The 23,500-nt window shown below is 36.1% G+C and overlaps 1 non-coding gene across 1 annotated transcript; it reads left to right on the top strand.

The window, feature by feature from the left end:
• Positions 1 to 614: 614 nt before the first annotated feature.
• Positions 615 to 743, top strand: LOC122911066. The gene has a single exon (XR_006385391.1). It is a non-coding gene; the product is annotated as a small nucleolar RNA SNORA18 (small nucleolar RNA).
• The last annotated feature ends 22,757 nt before the right edge of the window (positions 744 to 23,500 follow it).

The following is a 23,500-nucleotide window of genomic DNA, read 5'->3' as shown; positions in this document are numbered from 1 at the left end:
CATCATAAAAAGTAACATAACTAAAATCCTCGGGGCCAAGGGCCTGACAACCCTGCCCTGAGAAATTCCCTAATATCCTCCAACCTGACTTAAATGCTTCTGCTATGTCATCCAATGGCAATGAGGTTTCCAGGTTGGGTGGTAAGTTTCAAATACACATACAAGCAGCGTAACTCTCTACCATAAGCAGTCATTTCAAACAATTCATTAGTAATGATCTTGTTTGGCAGAATGAAAAGTCATAATCATGAAAAATGTCGTCAGTGGGTTCTTTTACATTTTGAAGCATTTTATTATTATGATAACTTTCATTATTCTATATTTGAGAATCCTAAGGAAACACAAAAGGTTGCAAATTATATATCTGCCTGATATGCTCAGTTCAGTGGTCTTCAAACACAGTCACCTGAGGGCTTACTAAAGCACGCTACTGGGTCTCACCCCCAGAATTTCTGATTCAGAGCTGGAAGATAGGACCCACCACTCATGACAGGGAGATGGTCTCAAAGCATACACAACTGAGCCTAGTGTGACGTCCCCCTAAGCCACATCTTCAGGTGTATATCTATTGGGATGCTTTTAGCTACAAGTATCAAAAAACAAAACTCACTCCACTTGAGGTATGCCCTAATGGGTTTTGTTCTATAGACCCACATCACTGGAAATGCCTCATGGAGTAAATACATAGTTTGCTTTACTGACAGAATTATGTTTAAATCTAGAGAAAGAACTCTAAGACAGGCTATTAAAACTATTTTAAGTCTTAATAGTTAACATTTTTAAACTTACCTATTGGCATATTCTAGTGATCTGCACTATTCTAGGTGTGATAGTTTAGGCGTAAATATGATTGAACTTATTCATGCCTTGACGATGTCTGAAATTGACAACCAGGCAGGTCCAACTACTCTGACACTAAGCATGGCCTTAACATACATTTCTTGAAGAAACTAGGGACCAAAGTTTACAGAGGGAGAATTTTTGAAGTATGTCCATACTCAAGTAGAGATCAAAGAAGCCCAACTAAAAGAAATGTGGACTGACATAACAATTGTAGATTAAGCAAATGTTCTTTTAATTTTTTTATTTAAATATTTATTTAAATAGTTAGTTAGTTAACATACAGGGTTTTTCTCTCCTCTCTTATTGATTTGTTCTATCACATTGATTGGTTTGCAAATATTGAATCACCCCTGCATCCCATGGATAAATCCCACCTGGTCATGGTGGATAATCTTTTAATGTACGGTTACAAAGTGGTGCAACCACTTTGGAAAACAGTGTGGAGATTTCTTAAGAAATTAAAGATAGAGCTTCCCTATGACCCTGTCATTGCACTATTGGGTATTTACCCCAAAGATACAGATGTAGTGAAAAGAAGGGCCATCTGTACCCCAATGTTCATAGCATCAATGGCCACAGTCGCCAAACTGTGGAAAGAACCAAGATGCCCTTCAACGGATGAATGGATAAAGATATGGTCCATATATACTATGGAGTATTGTGCCTCCATCAGAAAGGATGAATACTCAACTTTTGTATCAACATGGACAGGACTGCAAGAGATTTTGCTGAGTAAATAAGTCAAGCAGAGAGAGTCAATTATCATATGGTTTCACTTACTTGTGGAACATAAGGAATAACATGGAGGACATGGGGAGATGGAAAGGAGAAGTGAGTTGGGGGAAATTGGAGGGGGAAATGAACCATGAGAGACTGTTGACTCTAAGAAACAAACTGAGCATTTTGGAGGGGGGTTGGGAGGTTAAGCCTGGTGGTGGATATTATGGAGGGCACACATTACATGGAGCAGAAGGTGAGGTATATAAACAATGAATTTTGGAACACTGAAAAAAAATTAAATTAAAATAAAAAATAAAAAGAGTCTCTTGTAGGCAGCATATAGATGGCCTTATTTTTTATCCATTGTGACACCCTGTGTCTTTTGACTAGAGTATTTAGTCCACTTACATTCCAAGTAATTATTGACATGTATTTATCACCACTTTAATACTTGTTTTATCATTGTTTCTGTAGATTTTCTCTGATATTTTCTTGTCTTTGTTACTTTTGGTCTCTCCTTTCACTAAAGGAGTCCCCCTTAATATTTCTTGCAGGACTGATTTATTGGTCACGAACTCTAGGTTTTTGTTTTTGTTTTAGTTTTTTTGTCTAGAAATGTCTTTATCTCTCCTTCTATTCTGAATGATGGCCTTGCTGGATAGAGTTTTCTTGGCTACAGATTTTTCCCCATTCAGCATTTTGAATGTATTAAGCCACTCTTTTCTGGTTTGCTACATTTCTATTGAGACGTCTTCAGCTAGCCTTATGGATTTTCCCTTATTAAGTACTTCTTTTTTATATTGCTGCTTTTAAGATTTTTTTCTTTATTAATATATTTTGCAAATTTAATTACAATATGTATGGTATTAGCCTGCCTTTGTTGATTTTGAAGGAAGTACTCTGCGACTCCTGGATCTGGATGTCTGTTTCCTTCCCCAGATTAGAGAAGTTTTCTGCTATTATTTCTTGAAATAAATGTTATGTCCCCTTTTCTCTTTTTCTTCTGGGACTCATAGTAATAGGAATGTTATTATGTTTGATGGAGTCACTGAGCTCCCTAAGTCTATTCTCATGTTACATAATTTTTTTTCTCTTTTGCTTGGCTTCATTATTTTCCATTATTTTGTCTCCTAGGTCACTAATTCATTCCTATGCTTCGTCCAGCCTGCTGTTCATTGCATCAAGCCTGTGTCCAGTCTTATTTATTGCATTCTTCATCTCTAATTCTTTTTTAACTCTGTGGTAAGGGTATCACTGATGTCTTCCATTCTTTTCTCAAGTCCAGTCCATCAGTCATGTTACTTCTATCTGTTTCACTTAGATCTTTGGCCATGGCTTTATCTTATTCTTTCATTTAGGATAAACTCCTCCATCTTGGCATTTTTTCTAAATATCTACTTTCTTCTGTATGTTAGGAAAGCCAATTATGTCTCTTGCTTCTGAAATTAATACCCTATGAAGAAGAGGTCATGTAGTCTTCAGGGCCTTGTCCTTCATGGAGTGTCTCCAGTGTGTGCTGTATGCACTCTGTTCCTGTGCTTTGCCTGCTCTATCCTTCAGGCTAGTCATCTGAAGAGGTTCTCCTTTAATACTATGGGCAATGTTTGGTCCCTGAACTGAATATGGTGAGTTTTAACTAGGTGTGCTCTGGTCTGCTTGTGAAATGATACCTGATACCAACTCCAGCAGAATTGAGGCCTTGAAGGACTCTCTGATCAGGAGATATGGTGTGGGCAGGGGTTTATGCTGGTCTTCTGAGGGAGAGTCCCACTGTACAAGGACTGAGGCAACCTTGACTGAGAAGGGCAGTCTTGCCAGAGTATGGAAGGGAGGCTTGGAGGGGGCTTGGTATAAGAAAATAAGGCACCAAGTGTTGGTCCTGGGCTTCTTTCATAGGTAGGTCTATGTTTATGCGAAGGACAGGAGAAGGAAAAGGTGCCAGCCAAATCCTTTGTTCCTTGTGAGACATCTCTGTGAACACTACTTCTCAGAGACATGCTCCAAGAAGAGCTAATAATCTTCCACTGTGTGCTCCAGGCATTCTTCAGTTCACTGTTTCCATACCATCTTCCCCTGGTTGTTTGCCTACTTTCTCTCCAGGAGAAAGGCAGTACCATCTGGGCTCTATTCCAGCCAAGCCTCCTGACCTCTAAGACTCCAGGCTTTAAGCCCCATTGGTTGCAAGAACTCACAAAATCCAGCCCCTCTCATTTTCCAAGCAATGGTTTTGGGGAAACATTCTCCTATTCTCCTTGTGTATTCCCTTCTGTGCTCCTCTCTCTTACCCTTCTCCATAACCATGGCTCCCTCCCCTCTGCAGCACCTGTAATCCATTTCTCCCCTAAATGAAGTTTCCACATTTCCTATCTTCTTCAATGTGGCCTCTTCTCCCCCTTTAGTTGTGGAGTTTGTTCTGTCAGTCTTCAGGTCAATTTCTGGGTATATAGGATGATTTTTCATCTGCTTGTGTTCATAGGATAAGACAAGCCTATGATCTTTCTAAGTAGCTGTCTCTTCTTCTCCTCCAGCAAAAGTTCTTTTTTAAAAATCTTGAAAATTGGGATGCCTGGGTGGCTCAGTTGGTTAAGCGGCTGCCTTTGGCTCGGATCATGATCCCAGCATCCTGGGATCAAGTCCCGCATAGGGCTCCTTGCTCGGTGGGGAGCCTGCTTCTCCCTCTGCCTCTGCCTGCCACTCTGTCAGCCTATGCTCACTCTCTCTGACAAATAAATAAATAAAATCTTTTTTTAAAAATTTGAATATTATGACTCAGAGTTCAGAGGAACTAAAGTGATTGGCAGTGAAAGGAATCACAACATGTGAAATTTCTTAAGTAAAAATTCATTGATTTTAATTTTGCATTTGATACATGTAAACAAAAGAAACACACACACACACACACACGTTAAAAAAAAAAAAAAACTCACTCCAACTGGCAGCAACAATAAGAATTGTTCAAACCATGAGCATTGGCTAACATAAGGGCAAATCCAGAGGCATAGTGAACTTCAGGGTTGAGGACCCAAAGGTTCAATTACATCATCAAGGATGTAGTTTCTTTCCACTTTTCATCCTGCTATCTGCATCATTCACTTCATCCTTAGGTCGGATCTCCTTATGTTTCAGAAAGTTATCAGTAGCCATAAAGGCCACATGCTTCCCTGTCCATGTCGACTACAAGATAGAAAGCACCTTTCCCAAGCTATCAAACAAATACTTTTTCTTTTAGAATGACTGGAAAAAACTTAAGTCATATACTCATCCCTAAGCCAATAATTGGTGCCAGAAGAAGCAGTTGGTTGATTGGCTTAGACCAAGGCTGCTGAACAATCATTTCTAGGAGGACTGAGACACATGTTTGGTTTTTACTACTTAGGAGTTAACCAAGAACTCGGTCAATTCCACGAACTACAAATAGAAAAAGGATGGAGTGAATTTTGGGGGGAATGTTCCATAAAGCAGGCAAAACTTGAAAGGATCTTTAGAGCATAGAACTTTTGACATAATTTTGACACATGCTAACATGAGTCTGAATCTGAAAGTACACAACAATAATGACTGATCATTACAATGACTCAACTTTAAAACTGCTAGTCATTTTGTATATTTATACAAGGTGCCTTTGATATGACATCTATACTCTGGATATTCCCCTAAAGACATTCTTATTTGAAGTGAAATCCCTTTTCCTTCCCTCAGAACTTCAATATATTGACTTTGCAACTACTTAACAGGGGAAATACCAGATAAACTTCAGAATTCCTTTCCTCTTGGACTGCTTTAGAAAGTTGTAGAGCATTATTTTCCTTTTGTATTTCAGCAATTTTGTTACTGGGATTCTTTTTTTTTTTCCTCCTAAACTGATCATTATGGATAAACATAAAATCTCTAAATAGATTTTCCTAGTCAGTTAACCATATTCTTGAGGGAAAACATAAGGTAGAATCATTATTAAAAAGCACTCTCAGTAATACACACATCTTTATTATGTCAGTCTTTTGCCAAAAAAAAATAAGATTGATAGTAAAATCCACTTAATTTTTTTTCTTCGCAGAATCAAGCCATCTGCCTCAAAATACACCACCAGCCTCTGTTAGATGAATTCACACATTTTAAAGCCCCGGAGTAACCATTTGAATGGAAATTGGACACTTCTCGTCATTTAGGAAGCTTTTTTAAACTGGAAAGGCTTCTCGTTTGTTCAATTAAATGTGTGTGTATGCAATACACTTTATGAAATTTATCCCAAAACAGCGAGGGCTGAAATAATATTTGAAACAGATGGCACAGCTGCTGTATTTAGAGAGCTACCCATGGACATAGATGGAGACATTGAGGGAACTTTGAAGTGCAAGTCAAAATATTGTATAATCAAGACTCTAAACCACAGTCATTAGGGATGGGAAAATCTTTGTAATGTCAACCCCTTCCCTAATGGAGGTGTGGGGAAGGTGCTAAGATTCAGTCAAGTGGAATTTATACCCTTCTCTGGATGAATTCTTCTCTTCTCAGTTGAGCCTTAAAATTTGAAAATGCTGGATCTGCTGCCTCAGACTTTTCTCTCTCTTGAATACTATTTGAAAACAGAGGTACACGCTGAAAGTATTGTTCACAAGGGAATGTTAGGTAGTGGCATGTGCAGTGCACAAAGAAGCAAAAACAGTGTTTAGAGCTGGAGGGAAAGTCAGGGGAGAGACCACAGAGATTATTTCTCTAGTGCTCTAATTTTGTGAGAGAGGAAACAAAGGCTAAAGCAGGTTAATTCACATCACCTCCATCCCACAGAACAGGTTTCCTCAGACTCATTTCAGGAGAAATTCCACCACAGACACTGTTTAGCACAAGGAAAAGAAAGGCTGAGTACTTTTAAATTATATCTTATTTCACTTTACTTCATTTTGAATATGTGTCACATCTAAAAACAGTCATAATTTTTATAAGGCAGATTTAAAATGACAATGAAGAGAAAAAGTTCAACTTTTCTTAAAATAGCTTTAAGGTTAGAATATTTAAATATTCATATTATATATATACATATGCATGTATAAACACACACATATATACATATATTAATATGTATATATATGTATATATATATACACACACACACACACCCTAATTTCTGTAAACAATGTGTGTATTAGCAGGGTATTTGGCTAAATGTTTCATTTCACTTGATCACATTGATACAACTTGCAGCTTGTTCTAAAACACTTATACAATTCTACCTCTTAATCCAAATGAGGAAGCAAAAGTTCTGATGCAAAATTCTTCAGTTCAGAATTCTTGAGAAGATGAAATACATCTGAGCAAACACACAGTCACACACACACGCACGCGCGCGCGCGCATGTGCACGCGCGCACACACACACACACAAGCATAAACAGCAACCAGGAGGAAAATATTTTACATTCATAGTTACAATTCTTCTTAAATGCAGCAGTCTCTGGGGTTTGGAAGTTCACACATTTCCCTCTCACTTGTGGTTTTATAGACACAAATGTTGAAAGCAGATGCCTTTAGTTTATTTCAGGGAGATCCCTGAGCTACTGAAAATGACAAATCTCAGCAATCACATTTAGGTTCCAATATCCTTCTATGTTGAAAAGAAATGGATAAAACCCTTAATAAGAAAAACAGCAAATAACTAAGTTTATCCATCATCTTCTCTGCAGCAAGAGCTAATGAAACAGAAATGAAACCATGTCCATCTTCAGAGGAACTTTTCCCCAATAGACTATTCCTGTAGTTCAGTGGAATCCTCCTGGAGAGAGAAAATTGATTTTCTAAAACATCTTGGTTATCCCACAGACAGAATAAAGTCACAGTCTGACATGTTAACCTTCCACTACATTTCTGAGACCGGATCTATACAACTGGAACAAAGGAAGAATTAGGGCAACTTCAGGTCACCTCAGCAGAAAGTCCCTTTATGCCTGAACTACCCCAATGGTTGGTTCATTTACCACTTTTGTCTCACTCATTAGCTCACCACAGCTCTTCATACATGGTTGTAGCCCAGTCTTTGTTTCCATGTAAATCAGAAACAGTAGCCCCTAAAAAGCAACAACTGCATGTAACTAACATGTACACCTACACCAGCTAGGGGTCTCTCCAGAACAAGACTCTGTTTTTCTTTTTCTTTACCTTTTTTTTTTTTTTTTTGCACTCAGGGAAAACAAAGTAATTTTCCCAGTGCTCTGAGAAGTTTCAGCCTTCTTGTTTCCATTACATAATCTTTTTGACAAGTTTCTGTAAAGAACTTTAAAATCAGAAAAGCTCAAACACATTGATCTTAAAATTTCTTTTAAGTTACTGACGTTTCACTTCTCACATAATAAGTGGTGAAAGCCAGTCAACAGCTAAAGAGTGTTTCTTTTTCTTTGATATGGTCTTGTGTTTAAAAGGAAAAAAAAACCTCACTGAAATTCATATCTATAAAGTTCTATATTAGAATGTGTGAGTCACCCACATAAACACACACATTCATTCATACATTCATTAACTAGGGAAGAAAGAGACAAGGACAATTTGACTTAGGAAAAAAATCAGCAGAGCAAACCTATCACTTGGTCACTTTCAGTATGTCATTTTTCAGAGGTATAGGAGAAGGTCAACCCCAGGGCACCGTGGAGAGCTAATCTACCCCATACACATTCCTGGAAGTTCTAACATGACGGAGAGGGAAATTGTCCTAAGGTGAAAGAGCATCCAGGTAGTCTACACCTTTGGGGTCATCTTCAACTGCATACTGCAAAGATAATTAGGGGTGCTAAATTATACAGTATTGATCAGGTTAACACAAACTACACACCCCTGAGAGACTGTGAGAAACTGAAATAGTGTATGAAGTAAAAGAGTTTAAACACAAGGGGGTTTATAAAACACAAAGAGTGAGGCACTTTATTAGATTCTAAAGAAAGACCAGTAAGACAAAGAGGACAGTGCCCATCCTTAAAGTGTTTGAAGTTAGGGGGAAAAGCAAGGGCCAGTAGAGAGAGAAAACACCACCAAAATGAGTGTTCCCCAAGATCTATGAGAGTCAGAGTGACAGCAAACGGGCCACAGCAGCAGAAATGGCCACAGCCAGAGGATAACAGAATTTAATTTCCCACACAAAACATATAGGTCACCCTACAAAATTACAGTTATGTTTCTTTTTCCTCCACTATGCATTTGTCAGTTGTTTCGTTCTGTTTCTTTGAAAACATACCATGTTCTCTCCGCTAAGACCCCCTCTCACTTCTCTGTAGACCCATAGACTCCCTTTACACAGCAATCTCCAACTTGAACCATAGCTGTACAAATATGACAAGTGTAGTTTTCTGTAAAAACAAAAACACAACTACCACAAATTATCAAACAAATGTAGGAACTAAGTCAGATCTTCTATTTCTGAGGAAAACGGAGTTTGCTTGATGCCCTTGTCAGCCTCCATTTTTCAACAAAAAGATGCACCAGACACAGAACTGAGCCCTCCTGCTCAAACTTGCTTTCTTCCTGGCCTAATTACACTACGAATAGTACTATCCCATGTGGAACTAAGACCCATTTGTTCCTCTGTTTCTCAGTCTATCATTTTTATATCAGGAGTTAGCATATTAAATTTAATAAGACTCTCAAAATTTATTTGATTCTGATATTCAGTTTCATTCTGTGATTTCAATCTACTATAAGTTACTAGGGCCAACTTATTCAATCTTAATTTCATACATTCTAAATATCTTACAAAATATAGAATCACTGCTTTTTCCGTTTTAAACAAAAAACTGCTCCCACCACATACATAGACACACAAGCACACTCAGACATATAATCCTATAAAAGTTAACAATAAAGGGCCAACTTCAAGTGTGCTTATATGGATAGAAATCTAAAGCTAACCAAAAGTAAATTAAAAATCCTATGATCAAAAAATCCATTTGGCATAATTTAATTCACAATCAATAGATTTAAATAATTTCTTAAAAACAAACATTATGTTCCATATTTATGATCAATGTCACTCAATCAAATGCATCCTTGCATATAAAGGATTACATTTCTTTATATGTCTTGGACATCTTTGTTCTTTAAAACAGATGACAATTTCTTGGCAGCAAGTAGATAAAGTTCCATATGGCTTCTGTCTATTATTTTATTTCTGTTGCAGTTAGGATCCTTTCCCATAATAAAAACATGATGAGACTGACAGTTTTCCAAAATCATAGCTAGTATTTTAAGAAAACTTACTCTTGATTTTCTACCACTAGGCAGCATAATTCAGGAATAAATTGTTGATCAAATACGACCTGAGATTTTAACCACCTTCTTAGGTAATTGCTTTTGCCTGAAATAGTGTTCAACTTTAGGAAGTGCTCATATATAAAAGCAATGCATTATAAATTTCTCCGTACTTTAGAAAATATAATAACCTATTTTCTGTTAAAATTTGTTTAAAATTGTTTCCAAGGTGTGTGGAAGATAAATGGGAGTTATTGAAAAGTAGAAAGTCGTTTGGAAGAGACAATATCAGTCTTAAGAATGTCAATGAGACAAATATCATATTTAAAATTCTTTTTAGAAAAAGTTTAGAATTCCATATTATCCCAAGATGAGAAATTTGAATACACTTCAATGACACAAAATTATTTCTAGTGCCATTTCCACATGATTTCCAAAAAGCTCTTCCCTAACTTTGATTATTACTAAGCTGTCTTCATCTTCATTCCTCAATCATAGGTATTTTTCAAGGTACCAGGGACCTACATTCCAGCCCAAACTAGCCACCTTTCTTTATGATGTCCATCAGTATTCTGCTTTTGATAGCACAAAACTCCTTTTTCTCCCTGACTTTCTTTAACTTTGATTCCAGAAACACTGACAACAATACTTCTTCAAATCTTATGGGTCCTAACCACCTTATTCTTAAATAATATAAATTATTATGACCAATAACTTTGTCACAATTATAGCAATAATAACAAGAAGGCCGCTTGCCTCAAAATCATTTTAATACAAAAGTAGAATAATCACAAACGACATCATTGTCATAAAATCAAGTCTTTTGTCATAACTTTATTCAGCTACAGCTCAGCTCAAATGAAGCTTAAGTTCAAATCTTATGTCCCAGAATTGACTTACATACTTAAATGTCATCTATAAATTAATAACCTATGTTAAAGAAAGACATAGACTTGAGTATCTACTTCCAGTCTAACATAAGCAGACTTCATTATGATGTTTTATTCCAAATACATTGCCAATTATTATTATTTGAGAACATGAAATTCCAAGGAGAAAATCAACTAAATCATGTATTACCTTATCTAGAATGATGGTAATTGATAATGAAGCACAAAGAACCCACATCCGTCACTGAGAAGTTTTCTCAAATAGTTAGAAGAAGCAAATGCTAGATTCAAGGGTACTAGTTAACTTTCCAGCACTATTATACAATGTTTAGAGTAGGCAAATGGAAGAGAGGGCATTAATATCAAGCCATGGAAGAAGAGAAATCTGTAACAACAAATGAAAAGATGTTTAGACCTAATTGTCTTCTTCAGCATTTTTATTTATGAGGCTTTCATCTCCCATCAGCAGGAAAAGCCTGGAAAACTCTCCCATTGAGATGCTAATCTAATTCCAAGGAAGCTGATGCATTTTATCAAAGTTCTACTAGAAGGACGGCTTATGAATATGGCCAGATGGAGAGCTGCATAACTTCGTAGGGGACAAATTCACATGAGAATTATAACGAGAGGAGGGGAGGAACCCCTGCAAAACTCCAATTTCCAACAACTCCTAGCATAAATTTAACTAAATTAAAAGTTTTTCACATGGGTGCAGCTGAGATAGCCATTTCTATAAAGAAATATCTTTGAGCAAAAGCTATTTGGAAGCATTGAAGTATTCCTAGAGCATACTAATATGGGTGCAGATCATTTTTTTAATTCTCAAAGACTATCATTATTGCTCATTGCCATAGACTCGGAAGGGAAAAAGAATACTTGGATTTTTCCCTCTCTGGATTAATTTGGAGAAACTTTGACATGATATAGAAGCAGAATACATGCTTGAGGTATGCAGCTCAGTTGGGGACTTTTAATTCTAGTGCACAATGACACTGAATGAGATAACCACTAGAGATTAGGTTTGTCAAATTCCCCATACCTCAGGCCAATGAGAAAAACAGTGGATGTAAGAGTAAAAACAATGATTTCGAGTTGGTAAAAGTTGGCCAGGACAACCCATTCAGTGAGTCAAGTAGACTTCTTACCAATAAAAGAGAAGGAAGATTATCAATGATAATAAACAAAGAAAACTACTGTCCGTCATCTTTTTCTTTGGTCCTCTTTCCTTCTCCATGTATCCTCTCAAACTCACTCTCTTCATATATTTCTACTTCTAGAATTATCCTTCCTGTATATCCACCAGCATATTTTACCACAGACTCTTTATATCTGCCGGACCAGCCTGCCATTTCTAAATGACTGCTGTACAGCTATACTTAAATGAAGCATTTGGAGCCTCAAGTTCAACATGGTCAAGTTCAACCTTACTTTTCATTATCTATTAATGAATCACATTCTCCCAGGCACCCAGACTGGCATATCACAACCATCTTTATCCTCCATTTATTCCTCTCACTCCCTTTCATCCAGATCCAATTAAATAGTCTATCTTCTCACTCTACAATGTTTCCTATCTATAATGACACCCCATAAAAATAAAGCAAAAGGCTGTTCCTTCTGAGAGTGGCCTAAAGAATGGAGTTTGGGGAATGGTTGGGGACAGAAGTACTTCATGGAAAACAGGAGATAATAAGAGAAAGATCAAGAGAGAATTGGTAAGAAGAAAGTCTCAGAGAACAAAAGTAAACTCAATGAAATTACTGCTACTCCTGCAAGACAAACTGGCAAGTTCTCAAGATCCTTGAAGTACGAGTTGCCCATTGAGGCAGGCAGCATCTAGGGATACACATAATGGATCCCACAATGGTGGAAGTAGAACCATTTCTACTGATTGAGGGGATTAAGAACGAGCCAAGGACAGTAGAAAATTTAGGAATTCTCTTCCCAGTTCAATAAGAAAAGCAGGCCTGTTCTGAAGATCAGAACTATGTCAGTATGGGGAAAGGGATATACCAGTTTCATTTGCCAGTCATTAAAGCAAATTGTTTCTATTTAGTTAAATTGCTTATGTTAAATATAATATTATGTAAAGCATATTTTTCTTCCATTTCCCCTGTGTCCAAAAGTCCACAAGATAGGGAAACTTGACCATAGAGTGATATTCTTCCAAAGAAATACTATGGAAAATGAGTGAAAAAATTTGCTGGTATCTGTGCTATTTTATCTCATCAAGACAGCATCAGTGACTTAACTATTTTCCTGCCAATTAATCTTTCTCCTCTTTCTTCTCCAATTAATTCTCCCTTTTGAAATGAACTTTGACCAAGTCTCTACATTTTTTAAGCAGCAAATTTTAATATATGCATATATTAATTTTAATATATGTCAAATAAAAATGCTAGACTTTGTCTAAAATTCAAAATCTTTCATTATCCAGTTCTAATCTAAGCTTCTCTATATCACTGCATTCTAAATTTTTTTAAAATTTGTAATTCAATAAAAATATCCAAGAATAAAAAGAACTATCTTAGCAATATTCATCTAATCATCTGTGCCACAATACTGGTGTATTCACCTTTCCCCCTAACACAGTACATATTTTCACATTTACTTGCCTTTATTAATTGCATTCCCTCTGCCTAGAATTTGTCTTCCTTTGTAACCTCAAAATTCTATGTAATTCTATGTAACCTCAAAAACCCAGTTCAGATGTCACCTCCTCCTTAAGGTCCTTCTTAATCCCCATTTTGTTCTCAAATCTTCAAGAGCTTTGGTCATGTCTCTATGGCACTTTCCATATTTTGCTCCAAATTGTGAAAACAGAATTGGCAAAATATGGAAAGTGCCATATTTTGTGCCACAATTCTAATGAGATTTTTTGTCACTACAGGTGTGGTGTTTTTATTCCTGCCATCACAAATTAACATAAACTTAGTGGCTTAAACAACAGAAATTTATTATCCAATAGTTCTGCAGGTCAGAAGTCTAACATGGGTCTCATTGGACTAAAATCAAGAGAGCAGGGTGGCATTCCTTCTAGAAGCTCTAGGGGAAAATCCATTTTCTTGCTTTTTATATCTTCTAGAATCTACTCGCATTCCTTGGTTCATGATTCCTGTCCCCCATCTTCAAAGTCAGAATCTCTCTGACCCTTCTTCCATCATCATATCTCTCTCTGACCAAAGCCAGGAAAGATTTACCACTTTTAAGAACTTATATGATAACATTGGACCTACCTTGTTGATTCAGGTGAATTTCTCCATCTCAAAATTCTTTTTTTTATTATTTATTTATTTGACACAGAGAGATCACAGGTAGGTAGAGAGGCTGGCAGAGAGAGAGAGAGAGAGAGAGGGAAGCAGGCTCCCCGCCGAGCAGAGAGCCCGATGTGGGACTCGATCCCAGGACCCTGAGATCACGACCAGGGCCCAAGGCAGCAGCCTAACCCACTGAGCCATCCAGGTGCCCCTCCATCTCAAAATTCTTAACCCTAATCACATCTGGAAAATCCCTTTGCCTTTTAAGTTTACATATCCACAGGCTTCAGCAGATTGGGATGTGGCCATCTTTAGGGGCCCATTTGCTGCCTACCACACCATAGAATCGTAAGCTTCTTAAGGGTAAAAGAACATTCTACTTCATATTTCTTCTCCACAATATCTAACAGTGACTTTTCCAAAGCGGGTATATATCACTATAAATTTATCACTGTATTTATCTCACTCCCATCATTTATTTCTCTCTCACCTTTGTTATTTCCTCCCTTCTATAAGCTTTGGGCATCCTTCCTTTCCTAGTTGCCTAAGGTATAATATTTGGTTGTTTATTTAAGATCTTTCTTTTTTCTTAAGATAGCTGTTTATTGCTATAAATGTTCCTCTTTTTTTTTTTTAAGATTTTATTTATTTATTTGTCAGAGAGAGAGAGAGAGAGAGAGCGTGAGCACAGGCAGACAGAGAGGCAGGCAGAGGCAGAGAGAGAAGCAGGCTCCCTGCCAAGCAAGGAGCCCGATGTGGGACTCGATCCCAGGAGGTTGGGATCATGACCTAAGCCGAAGGCAGCTGCTTAACCAACTGAGCCACCCAGGTGTCCCATGTCCCTCTTAGAACTGTGTTATTGCAGACTATAAATTTTGGTATATTGTATTTCCATGTTCATTTGTGTGAAGATATTTATTGATTTCCACTTTGATCCACCGGCTTTCAGAACTACGCTGTTTGATCACCACATATTTGTAAACTTTCCAGTTTTCCTCTTGTTAAACTTCTGATTTAATAACATTATGGTCAGAGAAGACACTTGATAGCATTTCAGTCTTTTTACATTTATTAAGACTTGTTCTGTGGCCTAACATACGATCTCTCCTGGAGAATGTTCCATGTACACATGAGGAAAATGCATATTATGCGATTGTTGAATGGAAGATAAATGTCTATATGTGTTTGTTAGGACCATTTGGTCTAAAGTATAGCCTAAATTTAATGTTTCCTTATTGATTTTCTGCTTGGATAATCCACCCATTGTTGAGAGTGGGGTACTAAAGTCCTCTGCTGTGGTTCTTTTGCTATTTCTCCCTCAGATCTGTTAATACTTGCCTTATATATTGAGGTGCTCCAATGTTGGGCACATAAATACTTACAAATATTACATCATCTTGTGAATTGACCCCCTTGTTATTATATAATGACCTTCTTTTTCTCTTGCTACAGTCTTTGTTTTGAAGTCTATTTTGTCTAAGTATAGCCATTCCTGCCTTCTTTTGGCTTCCATTTGCATGGAATTTTTTTTTTTCTAACCTTTCACTCTCAGTCTGTGTGTCCTTAAAGCTGAAGTGAGCCTTTTCATCCATTCATCCACTGTATATCCTTTGATTGAAGAACTTAGCCCATGCACACTTAAAGTAACTATTGACAGAGATGGATCGCCTATTGCTATTTTATTGTTTCCTAACTACTTCATAGTACCTTTCATGCTTTCTTTCTCCTTCTCTCTTCTTTAGTGATTTATGATTTTCTGTGGTAGTATGCTTTGATTCTTTTATCTACTATAGGTTTTTGTTTTGTGATTACCATGAGGCTTATTTAAAACATTCTTATGGTTATAACAATTTATTTTAAGCCTATAACAACTCCAAATACATGCAAAAGCTCTGGCTTTCTACTCTCCTCTTTCCCACATTTTATGTTTTTGGCATCACATTTATATCTTTTTATACTAGGTATCAACAATATACATTGGCATATTGGTATATTGACAATATACAGTGGGCATTTTTGTCTGCTCCCTCTACTCTGAGCCCTGACAGGATGGCTACACTGTTTGCATGCCTGTTAACAACTGGCTTGGTTTGCTATAGTCCTGTGGGACTCAAACACAAGCCCCACTGGTGTTCAGAGCTGAATGATTTGGGGGGCTTATTTCTCATGTGGCAGCCTTAAAAATTGGGGCCCTTTCTGTGTGACTCAAACCCTTCATTCCCTATGGAGAATGTGGGAGATGAGGGCTTCCTCCCAACTTTATGGTGCTATTGTGTTGAGGGTGGCGTTTAAGGTAAGAGTGTGTCTTAGCTTCTGCGACCCATTTCAAAGTGATTATTTTCTTGGTCTCCCAAGGTGTAGGAGACACTCAATTTGTTTCTGGATTTCTGTCTGAGGGAATTTCTCCTTGTGCAACTACATATTTGGTGAGTCAATGGGAGAAAGGAGTATCAGGAGTTCCTATGTTGCCATCTTGGTCTGTAGTCTACATTTCAGTTGGTTATATTTATAGCCAATGAAAAATTAGAACTTGCAGTATTTTAGTAATGGGAAGCAAAGGCACTGTGAAAAATACCATTTACATGAGAAAGTTCACCAAAATATAAGTAATATATCCCTCTTTCACTCTTTAATTCAGGATTGGTAAATCTGAAGTAGTGAAAAACATGAGGCAAATTCTAAAAGTATGACTATAGTAGCCTCTTCACCAGTCTCTTCCCTGTTAATCTTTTCTCTCTGTTCTCTCCAATCCATCTATATTAAACAGAGTTCTAATCAAATGACTTCCCTGGGAGAGATGTCAATGACTCTTTTATTCCTTCCTAAGTAATGTTGAAACTAATTGGACTGAAATTAAAACTTGCCATTGTGATCCCAAACTTTGCTTTTATACATTCCAACCCACCATCTTATGAGTTAATGATTCAATAATAAATGTTCTGGGAATTTGAGCTTGAATGAACACCACCGCTAGCTAGAAACTCCTGATCTTCTCAGTGATTTGGGTCTTTTTGATGACTACTTCACACAACTGAGACACTGTGAATTCTTTAAAGTAATTTGTAATGAGATTTCTTTTGACTGAAAAAAATAAATAAATAAACAAAAGAGAGAGAGAGCACAAGCAGGCAGAGTGGCAGCCAGAGGCAGAAAGAGAAGCAGGTTCCCCACTGAGCAAGTAGCCCAATGCTGGACTTGAGCCACCCAGACGTCCCAATAAATAAAATCTTGGAAAAAAAAAAAACAACTAAACATCAGAAGAGCATCTCAAATAATAAAGAAATTTTCAAAGAAAATAAGTTCTAAATAAAGTTAACCTGGACTGTGGGAGGAAAAAGAGCTTAAAGAAGACCAAACAAACAAACAAAAAGAAAGAAAGAAAGAAAGAAAGAAAGAAAATGCTTACAAAATAAAAGCACCTAAAATTAGACAGTTTTAAAAATATAGCCAGAGAACAGGATTAAGAAGATGAAAAGATGCACATAATTAGAGAGAAGATGATAGATCAGGCAGAGACACATGGAGGATCATGATATTTACATTAATATTGACGAAGAAGATATAATAGAGGAAGAGTCGTCTCCCAATTCTGTGCAACAATGTCTATAAACTGCTATGGGAAATAAACTTGATCTTAAAATGATATATGTAGCCAAGTTTTATATAAGTATAAAAGCAACAGATAGACCTTACAAGAAACACAAGAATACAATACACCTCTGAGGTTTTCTTGATTTTTTTTACTATTTGAGTTTAAAAAAATTAAAATTAAAAGCTCAGGAAATTTTTTCTGAATGTAGAAACTGGAAATATCTAACTAACTGAGGGGAATAGAATTGTAGAACAGAATGTAAGTTCTCTTTTTTTAAGATTTTATTTACTTATTTTTGAAAGAGAGAGAGAGTCCCCTTGCTGGGGAAGCCACAGGCAGAGGGAGAAGCAGAATCCCCTCTGAGCAAGGAGCCCAATATGGATGAGGGACTGGATCCCAGGACCCAGGATCGTAACCTGAGTGGAAGGTAGAAGGTTAACCGATTGAGCCACACACATAACTCAGATTGTAAATATTCTTAAAGGAGGCAGATTGTTAAGAGGGGACGTGGTTGAGAAATATGTGTGTCAACTTCTACAAATTTCTGAATGACTATTCAATACAAACCATGTGAAGTCAAGAAGTTGACTTAAGCAAGCAGAGAAAGTCAATTATCATATGGTTTCACATACTTGTAGAGCATAAGGAATAACAGGAGGATATTAGGAGAAGGAAAGGAAAAGTGAATTGGGGGAAATCAGAGGGGGAGAGAACCATGAAAGACTGTGGACTCTGAGAAACAAACTGAGGGTTTTGGTGGGGAAGGGAGTGGAGCGATGGGTGAGCCTGGTGGTGGGTGTTAAGGAGGTCACATATTGCATGGAGCACGGGGTGTGGTGCATAAACAGTGAATCTTGGAACACTGAAAAAATTAAATTAAATTTAAAAAGAAGAATGTGAATTTAGAGGGCTAACCACCAAACACTTAAACATAGAGTATAAATCTAATGATAAAATGAAAAAAAAATAGGGGCGTCTGGGTGGCTCAGTGGGTTAAGCCGCTGCCTTCAGCTCAGGTCATGATCTCAGGGTCCTGGGATCAAGTACCGCATCAGGCTCTCTGCTCAGCAGGGAGCCTGCTTCCTCCTCTCTCTCTGCCTGCCTCTCTGCCTACTTGTGATCTCTCTCTCTGTCAAATAAATAAAAAAAAAAAAAGAAAAAAAATACACACACACACACAAAAGATCATTTAGAAAAAGATAAAAATAGATGGGATTTTAAAATCCAACTATTTGACTATATGACAAAAGTAAATGTACAGAAAAAAAAAAAAAAAAAGACCTAGAATTTTTTAGAAAAAGGGTGAAGCAAAGGCATACCAAGCAAATGCCAGGGAAAACAAAGCAAGCATTACAATACTAACACATATATGGATGAATTCTAGGAAAAGACTCGTTATAGAGGAAAAGGAAGAGATCTGTAAAATAATTAAAATACAGTCCACAATGAAGATCCAGTGTGCTTGAGACTTTTATCCCTAACTAACAGCATCAGAGCACAGGAAGAAAGCTTGGCATACACGGCAGAAATAAACAGAAAGAAGTACAACAGGAGGAGTCTTTACCCCAACCCTCTGAGCCTTTGACAAATTAAGTAGACAAAATTATAATTAGTAGGGGTGGCTGGGTGGCTCAGCCATTGGGGTTCTGCCTTCAGCTCAGATCATGGTTCCAGGGTCCTGAGATCTAGCCCTCTGTTGGGGCTCCCTGCTCACTCCCCTTGCTTTTGTTCCCTCTCTATGTCTCTCTCTGTCAAATGAATAAAATCTTTTTTAAAAAGCATAAGTAAAGATACATAGAATATTTAAATATCATAATAAAGCAGGCAATAGAGTGACATTTTAAAAGCATAAATAAGATGGTGTATCCCTCTGGCTTAAAAATCTCTAAGAGCTTTCCAAACTAATTATCATGGCTCCTGCCTGTCTCTCTGACCTACCTGCTACCATGTTTCTCCTTCACTCACCCCATGCTGGTCATACAGACCTTTGTGCTGCTCTCCTCAAATACTTACGTTTTATCATCACCAGTTTTACTCCTCTGCCAGCTTGCTGTTCCCTCATGTCTTATTTCTGCTTCACTCACTTCTGTCAGCTCCTGCTCCAATGGCACTACCCAGGGAGGCGTGTGCTTAGGACCCTCACATGAGGCTCTCCCACCTCCTCAGCCATTCCACACCTCCTTACCTAATTTACTTTTTTTTCTATAGAATTTGTCAGTAATGAAAATATATCTGCATTTATTTGCTTGATTACTCTCTGTCTCCTTTACTAGAATGAAACCTCCACAAACACAGAGATTTATTGTGTTTTATTCATTCTACGAACCTTTCTGTGTATAATGAAATTGGGCACATATAAATACTTATATTGAATATGAATAAATATGTATTTATAAATTACTGAGTGAATGAATGAATGATTCACTGAATTCTATATTTTCCAAAAAGAGAAAGCATCTTTTTTTTTGAGGGTGCATGGAACATGTCCAAAACTAATTATATATTAAGCCACAGAGAAAACCACAACAACTTACACAAAGTATAAGTAGTAAAGAAATTATTTGTTGGCCATAATAGAACAAAACAAAACATAATACCAAATAAGAGGAAATAAAGAAAAAAATCCAACCACTTGAACAAAAAAATTTAAGTCAAAATTTTAGATTGTAGCTTCACTGGAATAATAACTGTTTTATACACCCTACACATCAGAACCTATAAAACACAGCTACAGTGAGACTTGAACAGAATAACCGTATTCTAAAATGTATTACTTAAGGGGCACCTGGGTGGTCAGTTAAGCAACCAACTCTTGATTTTGGCTCAAGTTATGACCTCAGTTCATGAGCTCCAGCCCCACATTGGGTTCTGGGCTCAGTATGGAGTTCCCTTGTCCTCTCCTTTTGCTCCTCCCCTACTCAGGCTCTCTCTATTTCATTCTCTAAAAAAATAAAGTAAATTAATAATTTAATCCAGAATTTAGAAAGAAACAAAAAACCTTGAAAATTAAAAGAAGAAAATAATAAAAGTGAAATAGAAAAAGGACAAACTAGGCAAGGAAATATATTCAAGAGCTAATCCCTTCAAAAATCCAATAAAAACAAAATTTTTAAGTAATTAACCTGAACAAGATAAAGAACAGACAAAATTTACAATATGAGGCAGAAACATGAAAAAAGAAATTGAATTACAAAGTGATACATCTACCTTGTTCTATACTATGCAAATACATTTGAAGTGTGGATGGAATTGTCTAGATGGTGTGAATTTTATCAAAACTTCAAAAAACCTAATTTTGAGGCTAAAGATTCCAAAGCATGAAGAAGGAGGCAAGTTTTCAAGCTCATTACAAAGAATAATACAGGTACCAAAAAATGGTGACAGATTGATATATTGATATGTATTCATATGCATAAACAGTCTATCATATACATAGAATACTGCAGACCAATCTAATTTTTAAATACACTGAAAATTTCAAAATGCAGTTGAAGAAAATATACCATTTACAATAGCAGAAAAAGGAGAGACTAAAATTGTATTTCACAAGAACTTTCTAAGATTAAGATAAAAATCTGATACTATAAAGGTGTTGATTCTTCCCCAAATTAATCTATGAATCAGTGTAATCCTACTTTTTTCCAGTATCTCTTCTCTTAATTATGAAGAGTGAAGAAAACACCTGTTTAGTTAGGAAAACTCCATGAAAAAGGAGTCATTAAGGGTAACTAGCCTCACTAGATAGTTAAGCTTTAAAGCAACTGTCATTGAAATTATTTGGCACTAGCATAGAAAAATACATGCAAATGAAAGGGACAGAATAGACAGTATGAAAATAATGCTAAATATGTATAGAAATTTTATTTTTAATAAACATGGAAATGATAAATTATTAGGGAAATGATAATTTATTCAATAAGTGAGTCAGACAAAAAAGTGGCCATTTGCAAAGAGAATTAAAATAATTCTCTACTTCATTCCTTACTACCAATATAGTTTAGATAGATCAAAGATTTAAAAGTAAAAAGAGTTAAAATGTAAAAGAACTCAAAATGTGACTGAATATTTTTAAAACTCAGAGAGAGAAAAACCTTTCTAAACATCAAATAAACTGGAATCCCTGAAAGAAGAATTTGATCCAAATTGGCATATAAACCTTTTTTCCCCTTTGTAGATAACTGATTTTATTGTTTTCTGTTTTATTCTTCTTGCATTGCTTTTTGCAAAACTAAACTGAGACGTTTGTCCCTTCTTTTTTCTACAAAAGTTAACACACAATATATAACCCATTTTCCCCCAGATTTCCATGGTTGTTACTGAGATATAATTTACATAACATAAAATCTACCCCTTTAAAATATATAATTCACCAGATTTCATAACCTTCATTACTATCTAATTCCAGATCATTTTCATCACTTTCAAAGAAATCCTGTACCCATTAGTAGTCACTTCCCATTCCACCCCTTAAATTGGCATATAAACTTTTTAAATTCAGTTTGCAAAAAACAATCATTACAAAGTCAAAATGCAAAGAACTAGGAAAAGTATTTTAAAGACATATGAGATAATGATGAATAATCTCTTTAATCTATAAGAAATAACTAAGCAATCTATTAGAATATTAGTCCAAAGACATGAACTAGTATTTCAGAAAAAAAGAACTGAAATGGAAACAAACATAGAGAAAGATCCCTAAACTTACTCTTTACCAAAGATATACAAATATAACAATGAAATACCATTTCTCACTATCTAATAGTTTGATAATACACGATTTCACTGAGATTAACAAGCAGTTCATTTCTGCACTTTTGTTAGAGAATGGATCCCAATATATCCTCTGTAAAGACAATTTAGAAGAATCTGGTAAAATGTAATACACACATTTTCCATTCGGCCAAGAAATCCTACAAGTAGGAATTTTTCTTCCAGTTATACTCACTTAAGTGTGCAAATACACACATAAAGAGGTCAACTGTAGCATTGCTTGTTTTAGCATGCACACACATGGTAGGAGTAAAAACCTAAATGTTTATCAATGGAGAACTATTTAAACAATTACAATAAAAACACAAAATAGAATAAAATACCCCTGTTGGAAAAGAAATGTCTAAATGCACTGATTTGGAAAGAAGATGATCAAGATATTTGGTAAGTATAAAATGCAAAGTATAAAACCAATATGCATATAATCACCCAATTTGTATAATCAAAGGTATATAAGATATATGTTATGTAATTCTTGCTTACACACAGTACAATGATCTTACAGGAACATTAAAAGAAGCATATAAAAAAAGTTCACAGTTTAAAAAAAAAGTTCACAGTTAAGCTCAGGGGCATGGGAATAGGAGTTAGAGGAAAAGGTATCTTTCCTTTCCATTTTAAACTAATCATGCACTATTTGAATTTTTTATTAAATGCATGGTTTACTTTTTTATAATTAAAAAACTAATTTAAATTTAAAAATTTTAATTAACCCAAATTCTAAAAGGTATGATCTCAAAAATGAAATAATGTTTTATTGTCCTACTCACTGAGGTTTATTCCTTTTTCCTTCAAACTATTTTGAGATAAAAATAATTTATATTGTCAGAACAAACACAGAAAGGCCATCAGGACTATAAAATGTTCTGTGAAGTGAACACTCAATTGGTACCAAAAACAAACAAAAAAAGTATTTCAAGTATCACGTTTGGCAATAAAAGAGTGTCCATGGGAAAAACAACAACAAGAATCTGGATTCAAGTCTTAATTTCACCTTCAATGTTATCCAGCTGGAAGTGAGTTAAAACTTTGGTGATTTTATTCTCTTTATAATATTTCCCACCTGCAGAATACCCCAGCAGTCCATGGGTCATAGTCATACTTCATAAAATACACTGAGTCCGTTGGGAGAATAAACTGATGTGTAACAACTCTGCAAGGGACCTATTAATGCTTTTTTCACCCTTTAAGAGAGTCCTCGGA

This window comes from Neovison vison, chromosome 6, assembly GCF_020171115.1.
Source record: "Neovison vison isolate M4711 chromosome 6, ASM_NN_V1, whole genome shotgun sequence".
Lineage (NCBI taxonomy): Eukaryota > Metazoa > Chordata > Mammalia > Carnivora > Mustelidae > Neogale > Neogale vison.
Note: the sequence above shows the minus strand (reverse complement) of the source record. Positions and strands in the feature narration are given on the sequence as shown.